Raw genomic sequence first — 24,495 nt, forward strand, 5'->3', positions numbered from 1 at the left:
CTCTGAGGTTTTCACAAATATTGCCATTTTATTTGATAAACAGAGATATATTATTATATTTTATACAAATGATATTTATCAAATAGTTTTCAAATACTAGTATTAATAACTATTTTATGTATACACTGAGTGGTTTTTAAATGCCTTATGAGATAATCAAATTAATTTTTATCAACAGTATGTCAAGCAATATGGTATTTGTCACAGAGACAAGACTCTCAGATGCCAGGTTCACTGGAGTACAAAATTCAGAATACTCAACATTGCTGAAAAGAATTCCAAATGATTAAAAACTGTGAACCCAACTGACTTTTGAGACTTAAATGAAGGGTTATAAGAATGAGCTGAACTACTCTAATGAATTGCTTCTTTTATGTTATATATTGTAGTTTTTGTTCAAAGGAAAAAGTTCGACCAAAGTCAATCAAGATTTCAAATGAACTAAGGAAATTAGAGTTTCACAAACTTTCTCTCTCTCTCTTTTTGTTTTAGGGATGCTAACATGTTTTGGTAATGGGTCCTAAAATTGAAACATAGCTAAATTTTGGTGTGTATCATCATGCTATGTAAACTTGGTGGGAAAACAAACTCTGTAGACAACCTAGTTATTTTTTGTCTTTGAATATGAATTATTTGAGTCAAAAAGTTGACCTTTAGAAAGTATTATCTTTATGTTATCTATATTGAACAAATGTGTGTTAGGAAAGGTTATATCTCTTCAGTGTCATTCTGTTATATTCTCAAGTACTTATGATCCATTTATTTGTTCTTTAGGAAGAAATGGTCACAAGTAAAATATCTATTTCAGAATTTAAAGTCTCAGTTAAAAACTGTAATATTAAAGCTCAGTTTACTTTTAGTAAAGTAAAAAATAAATAGCCTGATGATTACAGAGTGAAGAAAAGAAGGAACAGTTGTTAAGAAAATATTTCTGAAGGGCTGAATAAGAATTGTATACTTCTTGTCTGCTCTCTTAAATGTCATCTGTAGATAACTTATAATTCCAAACTGTTCCTTGGCTTGCTGAAATGAATTATTGGCTAACAGCTTATGCTTAAATTTTCTTTCTCTTTTATACTATTCCTGTAATTTTCTTTGATTTGATCTTACATAAAACATTAGGATAGGTGGATAATCTTCATAGTTTATTAGCCAGTTTCCTCTTCCCCAGCTCTCCATCCCAAGAGTTTTGTGTTATAGTTGTGGTTCTCTAAAGAGTTGGAACCCATTGTAGATGTATGTATATGTTTTATTTATAAGAAAACAAGATTTGCAGTCAGCAAGCTAGAGATGCAGGAGAGACAATGCTAAAAGTCCAGATTGAGAAGCAGGTGAGCCTATAGCAGAAGTTTCAATGTGAATCTAAGACTGATGGCAGAATAAGGCTCTGTGAATCTAAGACTGATGGCAGAATAAGGCTCACAAAGGAGCTCAAAGATAGACAGAGAGAGCTAAAAGCCTTTTGTTCTATTCAGGCATTTAATAGATTGAATGAGGCTCTTGCATGTTGAAGTGGGCAATCTGCTTTACTCAGTCTAACAATTTAAATGTTAACCTCATGAAGCAACCAAATATAATGTCTAACCAAATATCAGTTGGCCCAGTCAAGTTGATGCATAAGATTATTACAAGTCCTACATACACATGTGTACACACACACACACACACACACACACACACACACATTCTGATTGCAGTTTGGATTTGAAGTATTCTATTCTAATTTGTTCTTCCCTGAGGGAGGCTACAGAATCTTGAGGATTTCCCAGATTTTCATTTATGAATTCTCTGAAGCTTCTTTTATCACTTCCTTTTTCCTAAGTGATTCAAAACCATCAAGGTTAGAATTAATCCTATCCAGATTTCAATAAACATAGGTTAGTTTTGCCAAATGTTAAATGAACGTAATTGAATAGTGTACTTGTGGTATTGATTTCTTTCACTTAACATAGCATTTCTGAGATGTTTTTATATGAATCCTGATAGTTATTTTTAATGTTGAGTAGCATTCCATCACATAAATATATCACAATTCTATCAAAGGCATTTATGTTCTTTTTAGTTATTATTATGAATAAAACTTCTGTGAACATTCATGTATGTGACTTTTTGGTACAATTTGCTAGATAATAGGAGTAACACATGTTCAGTAGTAGGTATTAATATTCTTCTTTCCAAAATGGTTGAACTAATTTATAATCCCACAAACAATGTAACAGAAGTCTATTTGCTTCACGTTTTTGGCCAGAAGTTGATACTGTTAGATGTCTTGATTATAGATATTTTGTTGATGTTTATTAAGATTGTGTTATATTTTAAATACCATTTTCTGATAATGAGTGATTTGGACATTGGATAGTATTTCCAAATTTTTACTAATTACGAATAATGCAGCTAAGAATATATATGTAGGTCTCCTTACTTGGTCCAATTACTGAATGTCCACCTGAACCTGGCTATTAATTTGCAGCTGGAACCACTAAAGTTCATGATCTCTAGTCTCATATTCAACTAAAGATTTTATTATCTACGTCTTTCTCTTTTTTGGCTTGCTGATTTCAGTTGATTTCTCTGTTACTCTGTCCATGTTTACCACTGGGTACTTCCCTAATTCTGCTGCCACTCATACTCTCAATGAGATATAAATTTTCATCTGTCCGTTAGTTATATTATCTTACCTTCATTGGGACAGAGACACTGATGAATGAATTAATCCCCAGAATATTATGGGAATCATCAGCTGAAAATAGTGGTGGGAGAAGGTGTTGATAGGGAAGGGCAGAATATTCTCGGGGAAGAAAATGACTGAATCATATAAAAGAGTAAAATTTGGTCATCGTTTATAGTGTGTCTGACTCATCAGTAAGAAGGTGTATTTTGACTCTGAGGGAGAAGGTGAGGGTGGGATGTTCTGGGAGAATAGCATTGAAACATGTATATTATCATATGTGAAACAGAACACCATTCCATGTTCGATGCATGAGACAAGGGCTCAGGGCCGGGGCAATGGGATGACCCAGAGGGATGGGATGGGGAGGGAGGTGGGTGGGGGGTCCAGGAAGGGGAACACATGTAAACCCATGGCTGATTCATGTCAATGTATGGCAAAAACTATTACAATATTGTAAAGTAATTAGCCCCCAACTAAAATAAATAAATTTATAAAAAAAAAAAAAAAAAGGTGTATTTTGGTTAGATAAAGGAAGAGATGGTAAAATACCTTGAAGTATGGTCAAACAGTTTCAGTTTGATTTAACATGGGTTTGGGTAAACTCCGGGAGTTGATGATGGACAGGGAGGCCTGGAGTGCTGCGATTCATGGGGTCGCAAAGAGCTGAACATGACTGAGCGACTGAACTGAACTGAACTGAGGGAGCAACCAGAAAAATTATAGTTCTTCTATGGGTATATTTTATATTACAGGCTTTTAAAAGATCATATTTGATTATTTAAAAGTTAAAATAGTTATACACATATATTCTAGTTAAATATTTGTTTACTTCTTTTATTGAATTTTTCTATAAAAATAAGACTTGAGCTATGTATATTCCTTAGTGCTTAAGTAATACATTAGGTATATGAATTAACTTTCTAGATTAATATTGATAGATGTTTTGTACCTTCATCTGTGAAATTTAGAAAGATTAAGTCTATTTAACTTACAACACCTATGCTAGTGAGAACATATCAAAATTTTCTCATGCACAAGCAATTTACTTTTTAATGACAGAGTGCAAGTAGACAATATTAGTGTCATTTCATACCAAACAAATTATTAAAGTGGACTTAGCAAATAAAGACAGAGCTTTGACAAACTCCTGAGTGTAATGATTTGAAACCCATTCCTCTGTCCACCTTGAGTTGTCTGTTCTGTTTACTATGTGATCTACAAATATATGTATTGTAAAATCTAAGATGCAGTTGATATTCTTACCAAGAGGTATTCATTTTCCTTTGCCCACAGATTGAAGTGAATACTTATGTTTTCCTCTGGAGAAAGTTGGTAATTTGTCAGGTGCAACTGCCTCTGATTTCAGGAAGTTATTTAATTTTCCTTCTAATAAGCACCTTTCATAAGTTAATTTTTTACTTTCCGATCTCAATTCATTTTTAATATTTTTTAAGGTACCAAATTTAACTATGATCCTTTATAGTGTGAAAGATCTTTTTTTCAATGAGAAGTTATCTCAATGGATCTTTGAGACCATGAGACTACAGATCCAAATCCACGCCCATCAATGCTTGCTGGTTTTGTTTTCTCTACGTGTGTGTGTGAGAGAGAAAGACAGACAGAGAGAGCAAGATTGGAGAGAGGTAGGAGGGAAGCAAGGACATGAGATTCATGTTATTGTACTTTCAAATAGAAAACAAAATCTACCAATATATAAAGGCAAATTTTTAAAAGAAAAACCCTCTTAAAAATTATATATTTGTATCATTTTGCAGAAGTTATAATAAAACTGGTTATTCATTTATCTCAGAGGCTTGACTTTACAGTAAACATCAAATAAGAGCCTGAATTTGTCCAGTGAATTTGTCACTCTGAAAATAAAAGCCAGAAAACCTCCAGAGGTTTAGAAGACTCTCAGGAGCCTTTTTGCAGCTATTAGCTGGATTCTCTACATTTGTTCTAAATTACTGAAACAATGATTTATATTGACCATTTTAACTCTTTTCCTTGCATGCTTCATGCTATGTCTTCAGTCATGTCCAACTCTTTGCCATGCTATAGACTGTAGCCAGCCAGGCTTCTATGTCCATGGGATTCTCCAGGCAAGAATACTGGAATAAGTTGCCAGTGCCCTCTTCCAGGGCGTCTTCCTGACCCAGGGATCAAATGCCTGTCTCTTATGTATCCTGCATTGGCAGGCAGCTTTCTTTACCAGTAACGCCACCTGGCAAGTCCCCTTTTTCCTTACTAAATTAATTTAGTTCACTAAATTAATTCTAAAGAAATAGTAACCTCTTTTAGTGTACATTCATAAATGTGGTACATGCCAATTCTTTTCTGTGATTGTTGCCATTTTTATTTTGTAGACTTTTGTTTTCTTCTCTGGATAGTTTTAATATGTTCCTCTCTGTTTTTCTATGTTTGGTCTTTTAAATTTATTCTGAATGCTGCATCCTCTATTTGCTTAGTTTTTTAGGTCACCCCAGGACTTAACAGTGAGAATCTATTGACTTCCGTATAACTTCCAGTAACTTCTCTGTTATTGTCTCAGTGTTGTAATGATGGCCAATTTTACTTAAATACTCTTGACACTTTTATTTCAAACTTTTTTGACTGAATTGTCCTCATTCTCTCCTTTTTTAATGATGACATTCTTGAATATTTTACTGTTCAGTATATTTTTGGTTGAAACAAAATAGTCAAGGACATTGATTAAAATGAAGATCAATAATTATATATTAATAGCATGTCTTTATATGCAGGAATCTGTACAAATGCTATATTTCTTGAAAAATAAATCTAGCTGCTATCATACTGAATGAAAAAATATTTAAATATCTTGGAAAACTATGTTAGATGGGTTTCCCCAGTGGCTCAGTGGTAAAGAATCTGCCTGCAATGCAGGAGACACAGGAGATTCCTGGTCCAAAAGATCTCCTGTAGTCGGAAATGGCAACTCACTCCAGTGTTCTTGTCTGGGAAATCCCATGGACAGAGGAGACTGGCAGGCTATAGTGTATGGGGTTGCAAAAGAGTTAGATAGGACTTAGCAACTAAACAACAATGAGCTATGTTAGATATAGTATAAAAGATTTCAGTCATTTTTATGGCTTTATTTGACTTAAATGGAGTATTTAGTTAGTAATACTGTGAATTATGTCTTCCATTTTATTTTCTTCACAGATAGCTACACTATTAACTATCCCAGATTTTAGGAGATTTGTGATATAAACTAATAATAGAATTCCCACAAGAAATATAATTTTCCACTAAGAAACACAATTTTACAAAATTCATACATATCCTATTATTATATTAGATGGTGGTGTCTGAAAATATATGCAAGGATGTAAATGAGGAAACATTGGAAATGTAGAGAGATGTTTGTTTCATTTTTTTAACATTTAATCTTTAAAAATTGAAACCAGAAATTTCTTTTTTGTTTCTTTCTCTTTTTAATTTTTTTTCTTTTTTTTTTTAATTTAAAAGTAAGTTTCCCTATTTTGGTTCACAGAAAGTACCCTTTTTAAATACTGCTTTTAGAATGTTCTCCACAGTTAATATTTTGTATGGGTGGAACTTTGAAAACAAAGAAGTGATAATGATGATATAATACCAATGAGAGTAATAATAAAAGGTGCAATGCTTTATACAGATACAGTGACATTTATTTATTTATCTCAAAACTATGTGCATAAATTGTAACTTTGGCCAATTTGGTTATATCTTAAATACCTAGAGCAAAATTATAGTAAGAGTTTGAAGCAACTGGTGTTTATTTCCATCTGAAATGTTAATGTCTCTTATCTTTAGTTTAGATATGGAAAATCTGCCCTGAGTTCTATTACATCTTACCCACTGGTGGAGTAAAGGATAGTGAAGGGAATCAGTGTTTCCTTTGAACTTCTCATTGCTGAGGAATATGCTAAGTACTTTCATACATTTACATTAATTTTAAAATAATCTTTTGATATTGGTGTTATTAGAACCATTTTACTGATAATGTAATCTGAGAGTGTCAGAATGTTTGAGTTCCCCAAGAATAAGTTGATAGACCACTTACTCTACAAAGTCCCTTGGACTGCAAGAAGATCCAACCAGTCCATTCTAAAGGAGATCAGTCCTGGGTGTTCATTGGAAGGACTGATGTTAAAGCTGAAACTCCAATACTTTGGCCACCTCATGTGAAGAGTTGACTCATTGGAAAAGACCCTAATGCTGGGAAGGATCGGGGGCAGGTGGAGAAGGGGATGACAGAGGATGAGATGGCTGGATGGCATCACCAACTCGATGGACATGGGTTTGGGTGGAGTCCGGGCTTGGTGATGGACAGGGAGGCCTGGTGTGCTGCAATTCATGGGGTCGCAAAAAGTTGGACACGACTGAGCGACTGAACTGAACTGTTCAGTTGTGCTGTGGGGAGGGAGGAACATTGCAAACAAATATCACTGGCATGTGTGGGGAGTGCTCACAGTGTCTGGGCCACACTGGGTTTGCCCTGCTCATGGTGTGTGTGTGCTTTCCCAGTCAACACTGCTCAGGCTCCAGGTTGTTCTGCAGGGGAACTGTCTATAAAGCAGGCCCTGGGTTGCATGCACTTCCCAGGTCTAAGCCGCTCAGGTTCAGGTTCTCGGGTACTCCACAAAGGCACAGATTCGGTTGGGCCTGCGTTTTGTGCCCTTCCCAGGTCCCAGCAGCTCAGGTGACCGGGTGCTTGGCGAGCATTCTCTCCCAGTTTGGCGGTGGGTGTTATCACCTCATTGTTTCCAGCGGCTTGGTTTCCTGAGTGCGCCTCGAGAGCGCCATCTCAGGTGTGCCATGTGTCTCTTCTGACTGTGACCCTCCTGGCAGATGTTAACCATCCAGGATCCCAGGAAGACTTGGTTAGTATCTGGGAGCCTGCTCAGTTTGGTGGAGGATGCTGTTTCTGGCGCTGATATTGCCCCTCGCCTTAAGGCTCTGGCTGCCACCCGCCTACCTCTCTGGCTCCAGTTAGGGGAGGGGCCTGTCTGCAGCTGGCTAGCTTTCCTCTGGTGTTCGCTCAATCCTTTGTTCTGAGAGCAGGCCAGGCTGTCACAGGAAAGTTCTCTCTCTCTCTTTTTTTTCCTCTCTTGCTATCCCACAGTTTGGGTTGCTATCTCACATTAGCTCCCTCTGGGCATTCAGGCCCTGTCCCCACCCTAACTATGCAGCCCGCACCTCCCTGTTCAGCCCCTGCTCACTGCTGGCAGACTAGAGCTTCCGGGCTACCTCTCCGCTGGGAGTCGCAGCTAGGCACATAATCTCTGGGTTCTTTTTTTTTCCTCTTGGTTATGTTGCCCTCCATGATTCCAAAACTCCCCACAGACCCGCCAGTGAGAGGGTTTCCTGGTGTTTGGAAACTTCTCCTCCTTCATGACACCTTCCCCAGGACGAGCCTCTGTCCCTAACTCTTTTGTCTCTCTTTTTATCTTTTATATTTTGTCCTACCTCCTTTCTAAGAGAATGGGCTGCCTTTCTGGGTGCCTGGTCTCCTCCACCAGAGTTCAGAAGTTGTTTTGTGGAACTTGCTCAGCGTTCAAATGATCTTTTGATGAATTTGTGGGGGAGAAAGTGATCTCCCCGTCCTATTCCTCCACCATCTTAAGACTACCCCCCCCACCTAGATCTATCTTTAAAATGACTTCTTTTTGCAAGTGTAGACACGATACTATAGTAAGTTAAAGAAAATAACCTAATTTTAGCTAAATGCTTTATTGTATTAACGTTAACAATATTAATTTGAATTATGTAAATAGCTGAATTTATAGTGACAGTGGAGTACAGATCTAGAATACAACATAGATAACAGGAATATCATGTAATATCATGAGTTATGTGATTTACAAAAGTATTGTTACTTTGTACCACTATCACAATAACTCTATGAAATTAGTCCCTTTTACCTATGAGGAAACCTGGTAGCATCTTGGTTAATTTATGCTCAAAGCCCTACAGCCCTTAGGTGGCAGATTGAGGATTCAAACCCACATTCTCATGTGCCATTTCCAGAGCTCTTTTGAAGACATCAAGAGAATATGTAAACTCACTTCCTGCTTTTCTATGAAATATCCTCCAGCAAATTGTTCTGATTTTACTGCATAATTAAGCAGATTATAGTATAAATTAATGAGTTTGCACAATTAACTATTTCTTACTTACTTTTCTTTTCCTGTGGAGTCTGATACTCTGCAGGAGGCCTTTGAAGTAGAAACGTCCCATTAACTTCCTTAGCACAGAAGTGGGGAAAGAGGCACAAGTATAGCCACAATGGCTACCCTTAGGCACCCTGGAAGTTGTCACTCACACAGTGGAGAACAGTGAATCATAGAAGGCAGGTGACAGTAAGGGGAGCTAGAAGACAGTCTAACTTTTTCTCGAAATGTGATTTACTTCAGAATCCTGAGGAAGTTTATTAAAAACAAAAATTCCTGGGTTCCTGCCCTAACTACTGAATCTGAATCTCACAGTTGGGTCCCAAATGTGCCATTTTAAAAAACTCCCTAGGTGATTTTTTAATTCATTCAAGTACATTAAGCATAAGTACACTGATAACTAGTTCATTCTGGACAGTATGGCTCAGGCTCAGTTAGGTTACTTTGTCTCTACTGGGGGCTCTGGGTAATTTAAACAGATAGGAATTTACAAAAAGATCTCAAAATTTAATTGAGGCAAAAGAAGCATTCTTACAAAAAAGGAAGGAACTGAGTTAATCCTTGGGGTCTATAGGAAACGCAAACTGCTATATGAACAACCTGTTCAGGACATTGTAGGTCAGTCAGGATAAATGCCAAGCATCTTTAGTGTCTTTACCTCCCAGGCATACAACAGATCAGGAGTGACCTTTTGTCTATTGTGTAGCTAAGTCTCAGCATATTGGCTGGATCCAGTGGGGAAAACACAATTCCAGTAAAGAATCCAGATGCTATTAATATTATATTAGAAAGAGGAATTAATGTTGAACATTCCAAATATAACTGCCCTCTCTGTAATACAGGAGTTTAATTTCATTATTGTGTGTGTGCATGCTCAGTTGCTTCAGTTGTGTCCAACCCTTTGTAACCCTATGGATCCACCAGGCTCTTCTATCCATGGGATCTTGTTATTTATGGTAGGCTAATATTGCATTTTGCAAGCAACCTCCATAAAAATGAGCCTGGAAGGGATTTCCACTTAAAGAAAAAATGAGCACTACAACACCTGTTATGAACTCTAATGTCATGCTTTCAGCTTTTCTCTGTTCAGTATTGTGTTAGCTCTGGGCTTATTGTATATGGCCTTTATCATGTTGAGGTATGTTCCCACTATAACAACTTTCTGAAGAATTTTATTGTAAATCAGTGTTGAATTTGGTCAAAATCTTTTTCTACATCTATTGAGGTGATAATATGGTTTTTATTCTTTAATTTGTTAACGTAGTGTATCATTAATTGATTTGTGGATACTGAAACATTCTTGCTTTCCTGAGGTACATCCTCTTGATGGTGACGTTTGATTCTTCTAAAGTACTGTTCGATTGTTTTGCTAATATTTTGTTGAGATTTTTGCATCTATGTTTATCAGTTATATTGGCCTATAATTTTACTTTCTTTGTGATATCTTTGTCAGATTTTGGTATTAGAGTGATGCTGGTCTCATAAACTAAGTTCAAAAACGTTCTTTCCTCTGCAATTTTTGGATAGATTTTAGTTCTTTTCTAGTTCTTTTCTAGATTTTAGTTCTTTTCTTTTTTGGTAGAATTTAGCTGTGAAGCTTTTGTTTGTTGGGAGGTTTTTCTTTTTTTAATTATTACTATTTCAATTTCATTACTGATATTCAGTCTATTCATATTTTCTATTTCTTTCTGGTTCAGGCTGGAGAGATTGTACATTTCAAAGAAATTGTCCATAACATGTTGTCCATTTTACTGGCACACAATTGTTCATATAAGCTCATGATTCTTTATATTTCTGTGATCTTGGTACAAACTACTATGTATAAATATATAATATATATTTAATTTAATCTAATTTTCAGTTCAGTTCAGTTCAGTTGCTCAGTCACATCTGACTCTTTGTGACCCATGGACTGCAGCACACCAGGCTTTCTGTGTTTTATTTTGGATCCTATAGGGCTGTTAGACCCTGCAGATAGGTTTTAATTCCTATGAAATTCAGATACAACAGAGTTTTTATTTTTAAATGCATGAGTCTTCCTTCAAAGGACTCTGTAAGCTTATCCTTAACTATGAGGACAATTAAAAATGTCATTGAATTGATTTATATCAAGTTTGATTTGTTATTTTTTAAAGTTAAGTGCTAGTTTTACAATTTATAGAGAAAGAAATGGCAACCCACTCCAGTACTCTTGCATGGAAAATTCCATGGATGGAGGAGCCTGGTAGGCTACAGTCTATGGGATCACAAAGAGTGACTTCACTTTGGCTTTGGCTTTGGCTTTTTTTATGATTTACCTATAATTATATAAGGAAAATTAATGTTTGTTTAATTAAATTTGTTGAAATATAATTTGATATGAAGTTAAGATTTTGATAGAAAAATATAAAAGACCTTAGATTTTATTATTTATTTTTTAAAATTAAATTTATACAGGTATTTAAAATAATGTTTATTTGTAAGTTAGTGAGTGATCATGATTTTTCAATGGAGATATTATGTCAGTATTTTTTTGTAAGTTGCTGCAAATCTCTTATGATTCTATGCATTTACAGAATATGGGAGAGATAAGCACAGTTTAAGTAGGCTGAGTTATTTTTATATTTCTAATTATTGACATGATCAATATTTAAATTTATCAGATTGAAAAAATAATCTTATCAAATCTTATCTATTACATTTTCAGTATAATTACTGGTTTTCTCAGAGAATAATATAAAGTATGTTATCATTTAATCTTTCACACTACTAGTATTCTTGGAAGTGAAATAATTAATACAGAAATTATACACTTCACTTCATGGGCCAGGGTCCCTGTAGTGAAAATAGAGTATTACGATATTTCCTGCTATTTTAAATAAATATACATATTAAAATGAAATTAATTGTCACAATCCGGATAAACAAATTAGCTGTTTTGGCTAATTTTGGGTGAACACATAATCAAATAGGTTGATATTATCCATTTAAAATATAAATTTTCATGCACAATGAGTGGTTGTGTTAGTGTATTGATATTTTTATTAATTAGCAATGTAATAATTGAAGAAGAGATTTATTTTTATGTTTAAGTCATCCAAATTGCAGAAAACACTATGGAATCATAAGCCTTTAGATACTGTTTATATGGGCAACTGCAGCACCTTCTGAAAAGATACCGTGCGGGTGACATACTTCATAAGTAAGGCACAACAATATGTATAAAGGCCAATCTGTTTTTAGAAAGAAGTGTGCTGTGCTGTTAGAAGAGGCTGTTGTTAGTTTGACTAGTGGGAAAAACTTCATGATAGAGGATTTTTAATGGGCATAGAAGATTTTTTGCTATCAGTAGACAGAATATTGTTGGATGAGACTTTCAGGAAAGATTTGATAGAGGGAGATAGAAAAGGAAATGTAAATGGTTCAGGAGACAGAGGGACACGAACAGGAGCAGACAGATTTAGTTGTATAGAATAGTGAGATATATTTGTAAAGATAGTTTAGGATAGATTGCATGGAATTCTAAATAATTTAATTATTGGAATTTCATACTTTACTAATGGTGGATATTTGTAAACAATTTTTCAAACTTTTTGGATGGTTTCTTGGATAGAAAGATGAAATATATTCATTTTAAAAATGTGTCTGATCTTGAAATTTTGAATTCTTCTGATAGTTTTACCAGGTAAAATTTATCAGGTGAAATTATATGATAAAATTATCTAAGGAGTTGCTAAAAATGCATATTCAAGGTACCTAAACCCCAGTTGTCTAATAGATTAAGTCTCAGTGGGATCCAGGGCTTTGCATTTTTAGCAAGACTTACTATATCTTATTTCATAATGAAGCTCCAAAACTATAAAAAGAGACACCATTGCCAGTGGAACTCTACTTGGGTTTACTGTTTTTATTGTTCAGTAGCTCACTTGTGTCCCCAACTCTTTGGACTCCATGGACTGCAGCATGCCAGGCTTCCCTGTCCTTCACTCATGTCCATTGAGTGGTGATGCCATCCAACTATCTTGTCCTCTGTCGTCTCCTTCTCCTCCTGCCTTCAATCTTTCCCAGAGTTACTAGAGCCCAGATATCTAATGCCCATCTCCGGGGCTTGTCTTCAAATGCAGAACATCTCAAACATTCTTTCATCAATAAATACACCTGCATAATTGAAGATGACTCTACTCTTTTATGCTAAATTTGAAATTATCAGAAATTGTGATTCTCTCCCAATCTGTGTTTCGAGGCCTGGTCCTCAGAGAACATTACTGGTTACTTTTATTAAATTATCATCAGCACTCTCTTGGTTGAATGAAATAGAATCCATAGAATCATACAGGCTCAGCAATTCCATTTCTGTAATTGTGATAGAAGAAAACTAACTTTTTTGTGAATAAGTTAATTTTACTTGGGATTTTAGTTTTAGGGTTTTTTTTTTTTTAATTTTCATTTTATGAAAAATTCAAATCTAAATGTTTAAGAAAAAATATAACCTTATACCTTTATCTGTTGATGCTTCAATTTGAATCATTTGCTTCATGTTGTTTGTCAATCTCTCAGACACATGTGATATGTGTGTGAAGAGTAATGAAGGACTCTGTTTCGTGTTCAATGTAAATATTTTCTCTTTGAAAAAATAAATCAGCACTCCTTGGTTTTTATCTAAAAGACTTGTATTGTATACTTATGTCCACACAAAAACCTACACTTGGATATCTATAGTAGCTTTGTTTATAATTGTCCAAACTTGGAAGCAACCAAGATGCCCTTCAGTAGGTGAATGGATTAATAAATTTTGGTACATATGGCACTGTGATAATATTCAACCATAAAAAGATATGGAAAAGGTTTCAATGCATTTTTAAAGCATTTTGAAGTGAAAGAAGTCAATCTGAAATGACTATGTCCTGTACAATTCCAACAGCATTCTAGAAAAGGCAAAACTATGGAGAGTAAAAAGATCATAGTTTTCCAGGGGTTGAGGGGATGTTGCTTGGAAAAGGATGAATAGATGGAGAATAGAGGATTTTTAGGGCGGTAAAAATACATTGCATGATGTTATAGTGATGGATATTTGTCATTATAGATTCATCCAAACCCATAGAATGTAAAATACCAAGAGTGAACCATAATGTAAACTAGGGGCTTTGGTGATTATAATGTGTCTGTGTAGATTTATCAGTTGTAACATATGTACACTCTGGCAGGGAATGTTCATAACAGGGAAGGCTAGGTATGTGTGGCAACTAGATGGGGAAACAATGGAAACAGTGACAGACTTTCTTTTCTTGGGCTCCAAAATTATTGCAGAAGGTGACTACAGCCATTAAATTGAAAGATATGTGCTCCTTGGAAGAAAAGCTATGACAAACCTAGACAGCATATTAAAAAACAGAGACATTACTTGACTGACAAAGGTCCATAATGTCAAAGCTGTGGTTTTTCCAGTAGTCATGTATGGATATGAGAGTTGGACTATAAAGAAGGCTGAGCACCAAAGAATGGATGGCTTCTGAACTGTGGTGTTGGATAAGACTCTTGAGAGCCCCTTGGACTGCAAGGAGATCCAACCAGTCAATCCTAAAGGAAAGAAATCCTGGATATTCTTTGGTAGAACTGATGCTGAAGCTGAAGGTCCAATACTTTGGCCACCTGATACGAAGAACTGACTCATTAGAAAAGACCCTGATGCTGGGAAAGATTGAAGGCAGGAGGAGAAGGGGACGACAGAGGATGAGATGGTTGGATGATATCACTGATTCGATGAACATGAGTTTGAGAAGGCTCTGGGAGTTAGTGATGGACACGGAAGCCCGGCGTGCTGCAGTCTGTGGGGTCACAAAGAGTCGAACCTGACTGAGCGACTTAGTAGTAGTAAACAGCACTCTGGAGATCACAGGAGTTTCAGGAGCAGTGTGCCGGGAACTGGGGACAAAGACCAAATGTATACTTTTTCTTGTATCACAACCCATTGCTTATTTCCTTTTTAAAAAAGTGAAACGGTTACTGGTTTATCATGTATATAAAACTTTTTTGCCATGCTGTCACTAAATTGAAGGTAAATTTTTATTTATTTTTTTTCTGGACTGTGAATTCTCTGCCTCCCTTGCAACAGATAAAGACAGACAAGTAACATATTAGAAGATTTGAAAACATTCATGAAGCATCCACCTTTAGACTTATGTGAAGTAGTAATGTTTCATTATTAACATTCTACTTTTATATTATGTGCTCATTTTATATCATGTTCTTTTGTTCTCTCTAAAGAAATAGAAGTGTTCTATCTAGCAACTAGGCTCCCTTTTTGTTAATGGAGAATATGCATTTATTTGATCTGCTTTGAAAAATAATTATTTAAATGGATGAAGAGGCATATTATTCTAGTAATAAATATTTAACTAGGAATGAATTAGGTACTTTAAAAAGCGTGTATCAACCTAGAAGGGTGGGATAGGGAGGGAAATGGGAAGGAGGTTTAAGAAGGAAGGGACATATGGACCTATGGTGGATGCATGTTGATGTTTGACAGAAAACAAAATTCTGTAAAGCAATTGTCCTTCAGTTAAAAATAAATAAATTTAAAAAGCATATATTTCACATAAGCCATATTGGTTAACATTAAACAGCTGACATTTAAAAAAACATACAAAGATGTGTTAATTTTAATCCAATACATACCAGAATAAACATCAATGCATTTACCCCTCTATCAACCTTACTGCTGCTGCTGCTAATTCGCTTCAGTCCTGTCGGACTCTGTGCTACCCCATAGACAGCAGCCCACCAGGCTTCCCCGTCCCTGGGATTCTCCAGGCAAGAACACTAGAGTGAGTTGCCATTTCCTTCTCCAATGCATGAAAGTGAAAAGTGAAAGTGAAGTCGCTTAGTCATGTCCAACTCTTAGCGACCCCATGGACTGCCAGGCTCCTCTGCCCATGGGATTTTCCAGGCAAGAGTACTGGAGTGGGGTGCCTTTGCCTTCTCCGTCTATCAACCTTAACTTGTTATTTATGATGAATGTACCCTAAAGGGTCAAATTTAGGCATTTACCCATTTATATATGGGGATGTTATCCCCTGAGGAGGAAATGGCACCCCACCCCAGTATTCTTGCCTAAAAAATCCCGGGAACAGAAGAGCCTGGCTCTTGGAATGTAGCCATACATTCCAAAGAGTCACAAAGAGTCAGCCATGACTGAGCACACATGCCGTGCCATGCCGTATGGGAAGGTTGTATGGCATCATTTCTTTATGATACCTATTTAATAATGGAATAAATTAAGTAAATTAATAAAATAAAATGGTACTTCAGTAGATCAATTACATGATACTTAGTAATCATATAAACTATGGTATAATGTATTTATGCCAATTCAAGGATAATGTATTGTTTAGTATATTTTTTTATTTTTAATACCTCAAATCTTGTAGAATTTAAACTAGAGGGAAAATATATCTGCATTCTGGGTTTTGATTATCAGTATTTTAAATTACAAGTGCTTATCCTGGAGCAAAAAAAATCCTTCAAAGGGAGAATTCAGTGGTTGAAGAATAATTCAAGCTATTTATCATTATCTTTGAAAAAGTAAAATAACAGTAAAGCCCATTTAGGAGACACATATATCTCTTGTGTGACTCCAGAAGCAAGGAGAATTTTAAAAAGGCATACTAAAAATTATTTGGAACATATATTTTGTATTCTCTAAGAATATATCTCTAACATTCTTTTTAAAAGGTAAGACATATAGGCTAATGCAATGCTAGATGCGAGGGCTTCAGGAAGTGACAAATCAAAGTTTGGAAGATGTTTCTCTCCTGTGGCATTGAAAGAAAAGACTGAATAATATCAGTAGGGAATGGATTACAATGATGAAAATGATGTGTTTTGTTTGTTTGTTTGTTTTGTTTTTTGCACACTGTTATGTTAGGTCACTGACTTTTAAGGACAGAGCTGGGATTTGAACCCAGGTTTGTCTGAATCGAGTCCCCACACCTTTGACCACAATACCTTGACATAGTGCTAGAGGAGGTATTCTGTTGAGCCAGAAACTCTGGATTCAAACTGCTGTCCTGTGCTTACAGCTTCAAGATCTTGGGCATGTTAAACCCCATGTTTCAGTTTTTTCAGCTCTCAGTGGAGACAGTAACAGTACTTGCTTCATAAGGTGGTTATGAGGATTAAATGAATTTGAACATTTAAAGCACTCAGAATAGCCAGTGGAACATAATCAATGCTCAAGCAGTTTAGCAAATAGACTAACATAGTTATCCAGGGGTATGTTTGCCATCAGTTTTACAGCATTTTCTGGGAATTTATATTGTTTACAATTACATATTCCATTTTTTAAAATGAACTTGAGTACAAGCGCAAGTGGGGTTTTTTGTTGGTACTTTTTCTGTATTTTTCCCATTAGAGAAACTAGCAAGTATAGGTTTCTGATTCAGAAACAAGTTCATGTTTCTCTAGCTCTCAAAAAAGGCCAAATGTGTTCTACTTTGGGCCTTGGCACTTGCTGTTGCTTTGTCAATAGTGTTCTCCCTGGATTTTCATAAAATCATCTCCATCTCATTCTTCAGGTCTTGGCTTCATGGCTTCTGTTTAGAATAGCATTCTTTGACCATTCAATCTATCACCACCACAGCAACCCTATCTCATAACTATCCCATTGCTGCATTATTTTCTTCAATCTTTTACGCTAAATGCCACTTATTCATTCATTTCTTTGTTTACTATTTGTTTATTGTCTAATTTCCCTGCTTGCATGTAAATTCCTTGGAGGCATACATCATGTCCTGGGAGTACATCACAGATTGCTAATTTTACTCCAGTGTAGCTGACTGTTGGTAGTGCTCTTAATGGTCTTCTAGGTACTAGTTAGAAACATGTACTCTTTGCTCTTTACTACTTACCTAAAGATTGCCGGGAGAAATATCAATAACCTCAGATATGCAGATGACACCACCCTTATGGCAGAAAGTGAAGAAGAACTAAAGAGTGTCTTGATAAAAGTGAAAGAGGAGAGTGAAAAAGTTGGCTTAAAGCTCAATGTTCAGAAAACTAAGATCATGGCATCTGGTCCCACACTTCATGGGAAATAGATGGGGAAAAAGTGGAAACAGTGTCAGACTTTATTTTTCTGGGCTCCAAAATCACTGCTGATGGTGATTGCAGCCATGAAATTAAAAGACGCTTACTCCTTGGAAGGAAGGTTATGGCCAACCTAGGTAGCATATTTAAAAGCAGAGACATTACTTTGCCAACAAAGGTCCATCTAGTCAAGGCTATGGTTTTTCCGGTGGTCATGTATGGATGTGAGAGTTGGACGGTGAAGAAAGCTGAGCGCCGCAGAATTGATGGTTTTGAACTGTGGTGTTGGAGAAGACTCTTGAGAGTCCCTTGGACTGCAAGGAGATCCAACCAGTCCATCCTAAAGGAGATCAGTCCTGGGTGTTCATTGGAAGGACTGATGTTGAAGCTGAAACTCCAGTACTTTGGCCACCTCATGTGAAGAGTTGACTCATTGGAAAAGACCCTAATGCTAGGAAAGACTGGGGGCAGGAGGAGAAGGGGACAACAGAGGATGAGGTGGTTGGATGGCATCACCGCCTTGATGGACATGGGTTTGGGTAAACTCCGGGAGTTGGTGATGGACAGGGAGGCCTGGCGTGCTGCGATTCATGGGGTCGCAAAGAGTCGGACACGACTGAGCGACTGAACTGAACTGAATTGAACTTACCTAAAACTTGTTTGTGGGGAAAAATATATTTCTGTAGGTCTCTGAATGATCTGCAGCTCTATCCATTTTTCTAGATATTCTTTGTTTCGTTCTGAATTTTTAACCAGCTATTATCAAACTGGATATCTGGCATCATTTTGTTACTCGGAAAACTGCAGAATTACTTTTATTGAACTGCATTTTCACATTATACCATAGTTCACACTGAGGAATGTTACAAGGCATAGACGTATAAAATTTACTATTATTATTTCAGAAGTGGTGGAATTGAGCATTGACTTATGTCTTCAATACCAGCCAGTCTACAGAAACAGACAGCCTTAAGTAGTTAAACAGAGAAGAGGGATTTTAAGGTAGGGCGATGATTATGTGGGTGATGGAAACATTGAACACCCAAATGAAACAATGAGGCAAATGAGAAAATAGTGATCAATTAGGTACCACAGCTAAGCTAGAGGGACAAAGTGAGTAGGGAACATTCTTGAATTGAGAGGGTCAGTGTTCCTGGAAGGAGGAAGCTCTACCTGAGCAGTGAGAGAGCCAGAACCAGGTAGGAGACATGGCAGCTTCCAGAGGTTCACGTTAGAGAGTCTAGGGAAGAACTACCCTGGCTGCTTCCTTTCTGCCCCCCTCCAATCTCCAGTTAATACTTCCTATTGATGAAGCCTGATGGAAGTCAGCTAGTAGGGGAGCCTGGGGGAAGGTGGCTTTCATATAAAAACCCTGCAGGAAAGGAGCAGAGAGGTCAGGAATAGAACTGATGGCAGACTGGCCCAGGGCTGGCATACCACTCCCTGAGGAAGCCTAAGGGCAAATCATGCTCAGTCCTCAAGAAAGGAAATAGGCATGGCCCTTCATGGTGATTGAGTTGTTTATTTATAATGGGAACTAAAATATGGCTCCAGTCATGATTCTCTCCTTGTGTTGGTTTCTAAAGAACATAAAGTCAATTTTACAGCTCTCCTTTGACATCATGAACAGGGATCTTCTGGAATTTATTTTCAGTGTTCTCTTACTCCTAGATTTATTTTGTAAATATTGTTAGTCACTTGACTAGGTGATGATGTTACAGCTGTGGGTTAGTAGCACATGTATTCCCTGGTGGTAGTGACTCTGAGAAATGGCTACCATGATTCTTGCTGCCATCATCCTGATCAGTTTGTCCACTGCTTTTATAGATATGGCTGTTGAAGGGACAATCCTCATTGCGACCACTGCGTTCGTCTTAGAATTGATTTCTGACTCCCAAACTTATGCTCTTTCAACTGTGCTGACATTTTAATACTCCTTTCAAAACTGTATTTTCAATCCTTAACTTATGTGTTACTGCATATGAGGAAGTTATTGCGTTATCTCTGTCATAACACTTAGAACACTATAATAGGACATTACCTTTACTCCTTATCTTTCTCTTAGATAATTTAAGGATTTGTTCAATCACTAAGTTGTGTCCGACTCTGTGACCCCACAGACTGCAGCATGCCAGGCTTCCCTGTCCTTTGCTATCTCTTTGGGGATCAATGCATCATTATTTATATCTTTATCTTCAGCTCTTTCTATAGTGTTTGACACATGCAACATAGTCAGTAAACATAGTTTGAATGAATGAATGGATAAGGGAATGAATGAGTAAATAATAGTAGTACCCTTCCTGGGTCAATCCATTTTCCCTATTGATGAGGTAAACAGGATATTTACTGCTTTTACAGTTAGCATTTAGTTAGAAATAGTTATTACCAAAATTCAAAGTGACCCAAACCATTTGAAGAAATGTAATGTGATATAAAATATTGAATTCCATTAAGACTAATTATGGGCTGTCAACTTTACAAAGCATCCAAGTCAAAAAACAGAAGTTGGAAATTGTAAGTAAAACACAAGTTGTGTTGATCTATAAGACATAATGATATGCAAAGTAAATGAATCCGTGGTGCGATGTGCTATAATCAGGCATTAGGAACTTATATTTCCTTAACCAATTTTCTAAATCTGGAACATACCTCTTCTCTCATGAAATTGTACATTGCTTTAAATAATGATCATGTAGATGGATAATAAGGCTCTTCATAAGACTTAAATATAAAGATAATAAAGAGACTAAATCCTCTCAGTGCATAAAAATTCGGAAGGACCAGCTGTATTTTTAGGTGCACAGAAGTGCCATAAATAGGTAGAATTTGCTTTGTGCTTTACTAGACTCCTGGGAAGAATCAAGAGTCTGATTCAGCTCCTGGGGGTATCTGTAAAACTATTTGCATCCTGGAAAACACTCAGAATTTTCCTGACCTCACAAGAAAAGGCTGGAAATTTAGTTGCTGAGAAACCATGATCTCATGATTGAACTATAACTAGATAATTACAAATTTGTGGAAAGCTGACTTTAGTAACTCTGGGAGATGAAATTTCAATCTAGTGTTAAAAGAGCACAGCCTTGCTCACTGGCTATTTAAGCAATGCAAGACATAAATATGGGCGAGGCAGTGCTAAGGTCTATATAATTCTCTCTTTGAAGAGAATTGTATAGACAAAATACTGGGCTTCCCTTGTGGCTTAGGCAGTAAAGAATCTGCCTGCAATGCAGGAGACCTGGGTTTGATGCCTGGGTTGGGAAGGTCACCTGGAGAAGGAAATGGCAACCCACTCCAGTATTCTTGCCTGGAGAATCCCATGGACAGAAACTTGGCAGACTACAGTCCATTGGTCTCAATGAGTTGAACTCAACTGAGCAGACACACTTTCAGACAAAATATTACACTCTTCAAAATACTGTAAGTTTTGCATGGTGACATTTCTTAATTGAAAAAAAAAATTGCACTTTGCTAGTTTATGGCCTTGCAGAAAGAATAGTGACAGTAATATTGCTCTCTAAAATGCTAGCTGGGCCAGAGAACTTTATCTCTTGATAGCAGGCATATGCTATGCCTGGCAAAGAGGTTTAAGATATTTATGCTCTAGGAACATTTACTCTGTGGAGAGTTCCATTGGCATATTGTTTTTTTTTTTTTTAATTGAAGGATAATTGCTTTACATGGCATATTGTTTTTGTTTGTATGTCTGAGATCTCAAGTCTGTGTTTTATTATTTAGCTAATTTGTCAATTTATTGATTTCTTCTCATTCTTCCAATAGTCAATAACTAAGTTCCTTTTATTTTTAAATACTAGAAATAAAATGACAGGATATTGTAAGAGTTCACAGTGTGGTAAAGGAGGAATACAACTAAAATAATATATGTTGAAGTTGCTAAAACAATAGATAAAACTAATAGGAAAAAAGAGGAAATGATTAGTAGGGAATTTGAGAAGTCAAAAACGGAAACTTTGTTACAAATGATTTTATTTGAGTACAGTCTTACTTGATGAGTAGAATTTCTCCAGTTATTTAGAGAAGAAAGCCTGGTAGGCAAGAAGAAATTATTACTCTGTGATTTAGCACTATAATCAGTATTTATTTCACAGTTTGGACCCTTGGTAATTGGCTTTGAGAGCGCTGGGTCATATAGACTGACTTTAATTTGAAAAACCTCTTACTTCATTGCAACCATGAGAAGCAGATCCTCTATACAGCACGATCTTACATAACTTACAGTTCCTTCAATAGTGTGGATGTCTTATATTCTATCTCATGTTACGGTTAGGTCTATACTGGTACTGCACTGAATTACACTACATCTGTGTCTTGCACAGATGGTACCTGATTATGGTAGTCTCCTTAATAAGACAGTCTGGCTGTAACTCCATAGCGTGTGCAGGGAGGAGATAGGAGGTAGAATACAAAGATCAATAGGATAGTCTTGTGTCCCTGTCTATGGTTACTTTGGTTTAAAAAGAAAAAATATTAGCCCAATGCATACTACTATTACTACTACTATTACATATGTTATGCAAATGCAATCTTATACTTGTCAAAAGACATAGATTAATATAGCAATGATTCTATAGCAAGATTTTTTAAATTTTAATTTGTAAACATTTATTGATTTCAATTGTTGAACTAAATGGGCAGATTACACTTCCTTAGAAATGCAGAGCTTATATTGGCATCCAGAGATCTATGCCATTTTAATATCTTTTTACTTAAATTTTTGTAAAGAGACAAAATTAGTTCCAAAGATATCAATTTAGCATTGAATTGTTCAGTAAGTAGATTTAACCCATTTGAGTTTTTCAACATTGCGTTGGATAAAGAGGAAAATACAGATGTATGTATTTTAATTTCTATATTCTTTTTTTCTAGAGGAGAGAAAAGTTTTTTTTTTTTTTGGTACCTCTGTCTTATATATGAGAGTTTCACAAATTATTTTATTAATTCTAGTAGTTGATTGGAATATGGAAATATCTTAGTTTATCTAGGCTAAAATGATGTTCATGTAAAAATATTCTCTAAAAATTTTCTTTTCTTATTGCTCAAAACTCCAATCTTAAATAATAATTTTGATAATTATCACTATATAAGCTTCCTAATATTAATTGAAGTGATTTTAAAGTTTTGTTATTTACAGTGATACTTTTTGCTGATTACAGTAAATAACATTTGTCATATTATAATAGAGTTATTTTTGCTTATTTCTATTTTACAAAGTTTATGGGAGGACTGCATCTGTTAAGATAAATATTATTATTTTCCTGGGTGGTTAATTTTTTCAACTTCCCCTCCTGTTTTATCTGTTCTGCTGGAAACTTATGAGGTTCTTTGTTTTTTTGGTAACATTTGGACTTTAGTAATTTGGCAAGAATATACCTAATGCTATGATTTTCTCATTAGTTTTCTCTTCATTGCTGATCATTTTAATCTAGAGACTCCATTCTTTTTAAGCAAGTGAGATTTTCTTTGTTTATTTATTGCCTCCTATATGCTTCCATAGATTTGCAAATTGTATGCTTCTATAGCAGAAGTGTGACTGAATATAGTGGAATAGGCTCTTAAAAAGCAATGCAATAAATAAACTACAGTAGTGGCTTGATGATTAACTTATGTGTCAATTTGTCTGGGCTAAAGGATGCCCAGATAGCTGGTAAAACATTATTTCTGAATTTTCTGAGGGGTTTCTGGAAGAGATTAGTATTTGAATTGGTAGACTGAGGAAAGAAGATTGCCTTTACCCATGTGGGTGGGTATCATTCAATCCAGTGAGGGCCTGAATAGGACAGAAACGTTGGAAGAAGGATGAATTTGATATCTCTGCTTGACAGGGACATCAGTCTTCTTTCACCTTCAGACATCTGTGTTTCTGGTTCTTGGGCCTCCAGAACTGGACATGGACTTACACCATTGATGCCTGTGGGTCTCAGGTTTCCCTTCTTAGACTGAATTCCACCACTGGCTTTCCTGGTTCTCAGCTTGTGGATGAGAAATACTGGGACCTCATGAACCAATCACAAGAGTCAATTCCTGTAACAAATCTTCTCTTAAGTATATCTCTCTATATTTTATTTAAACTGTCCTTTGGAGAACCCTGACCTAATACAAATGTCATACAATGGTAGGAATGGATTTTAACAATATAAACCATATAAACCTGGGCAATTTAAACATAAACAATTAACATGAAGAGAAGTTTAAAAAAAGAAAATAAGTTTTAATAATTAAGATGAAAACAAAAGAATGAAAAACAAGCTTCAGAACGAGCTTGAGTGAGAGGAGAGAGGGAACAGAATGAGAAAGACCCATAAACAGATAGAAATGTTGTTGAATCCTACTTCTCAGATTGTGTATGGTAGACTCTTAGTTGCTTATTATGCTACTAAAAAGGGTTGAATTAATAAACACAGAGGGCCATGTGTGGGACAATTATGGAAGTGTTACATACTGAGGCCTATGAATGATCACATCCTATATATACCATAGCATGTGACAGAAAGTGCTATTTGTTTATTCTGGATTGTTATTTTTCTAGGGATCAGTTCTTCTCTGTTTTGAGCCCTCCTTAGGAGTATGCTA

At 36.0% G+C, this 24,495-nt stretch overlaps 1 protein-coding gene across 7 annotated transcripts in view; it reads left to right on the plus strand.

Moving 5' to 3' along the window:
- The window catches only part of SPAG16 (sperm associated antigen 16), a 981,998-nt gene that overhangs the window by 252,073 nt on the left and 705,430 nt on the right, over positions 1–24,495 (plus strand). The gene's annotated exons all lie outside the window — the stretch shown is intronic.

This window comes from Giraffa tippelskirchi, chromosome 3 (genome assembly GCF_054371585.1).
Source record: "Giraffa tippelskirchi isolate mGirTip1 chromosome 3, T2T-mGirTip1v1.2.pri, whole genome shotgun sequence".
Lineage (NCBI taxonomy): Eukaryota > Metazoa > Chordata > Mammalia > Artiodactyla > Giraffidae > Giraffa > Giraffa tippelskirchi.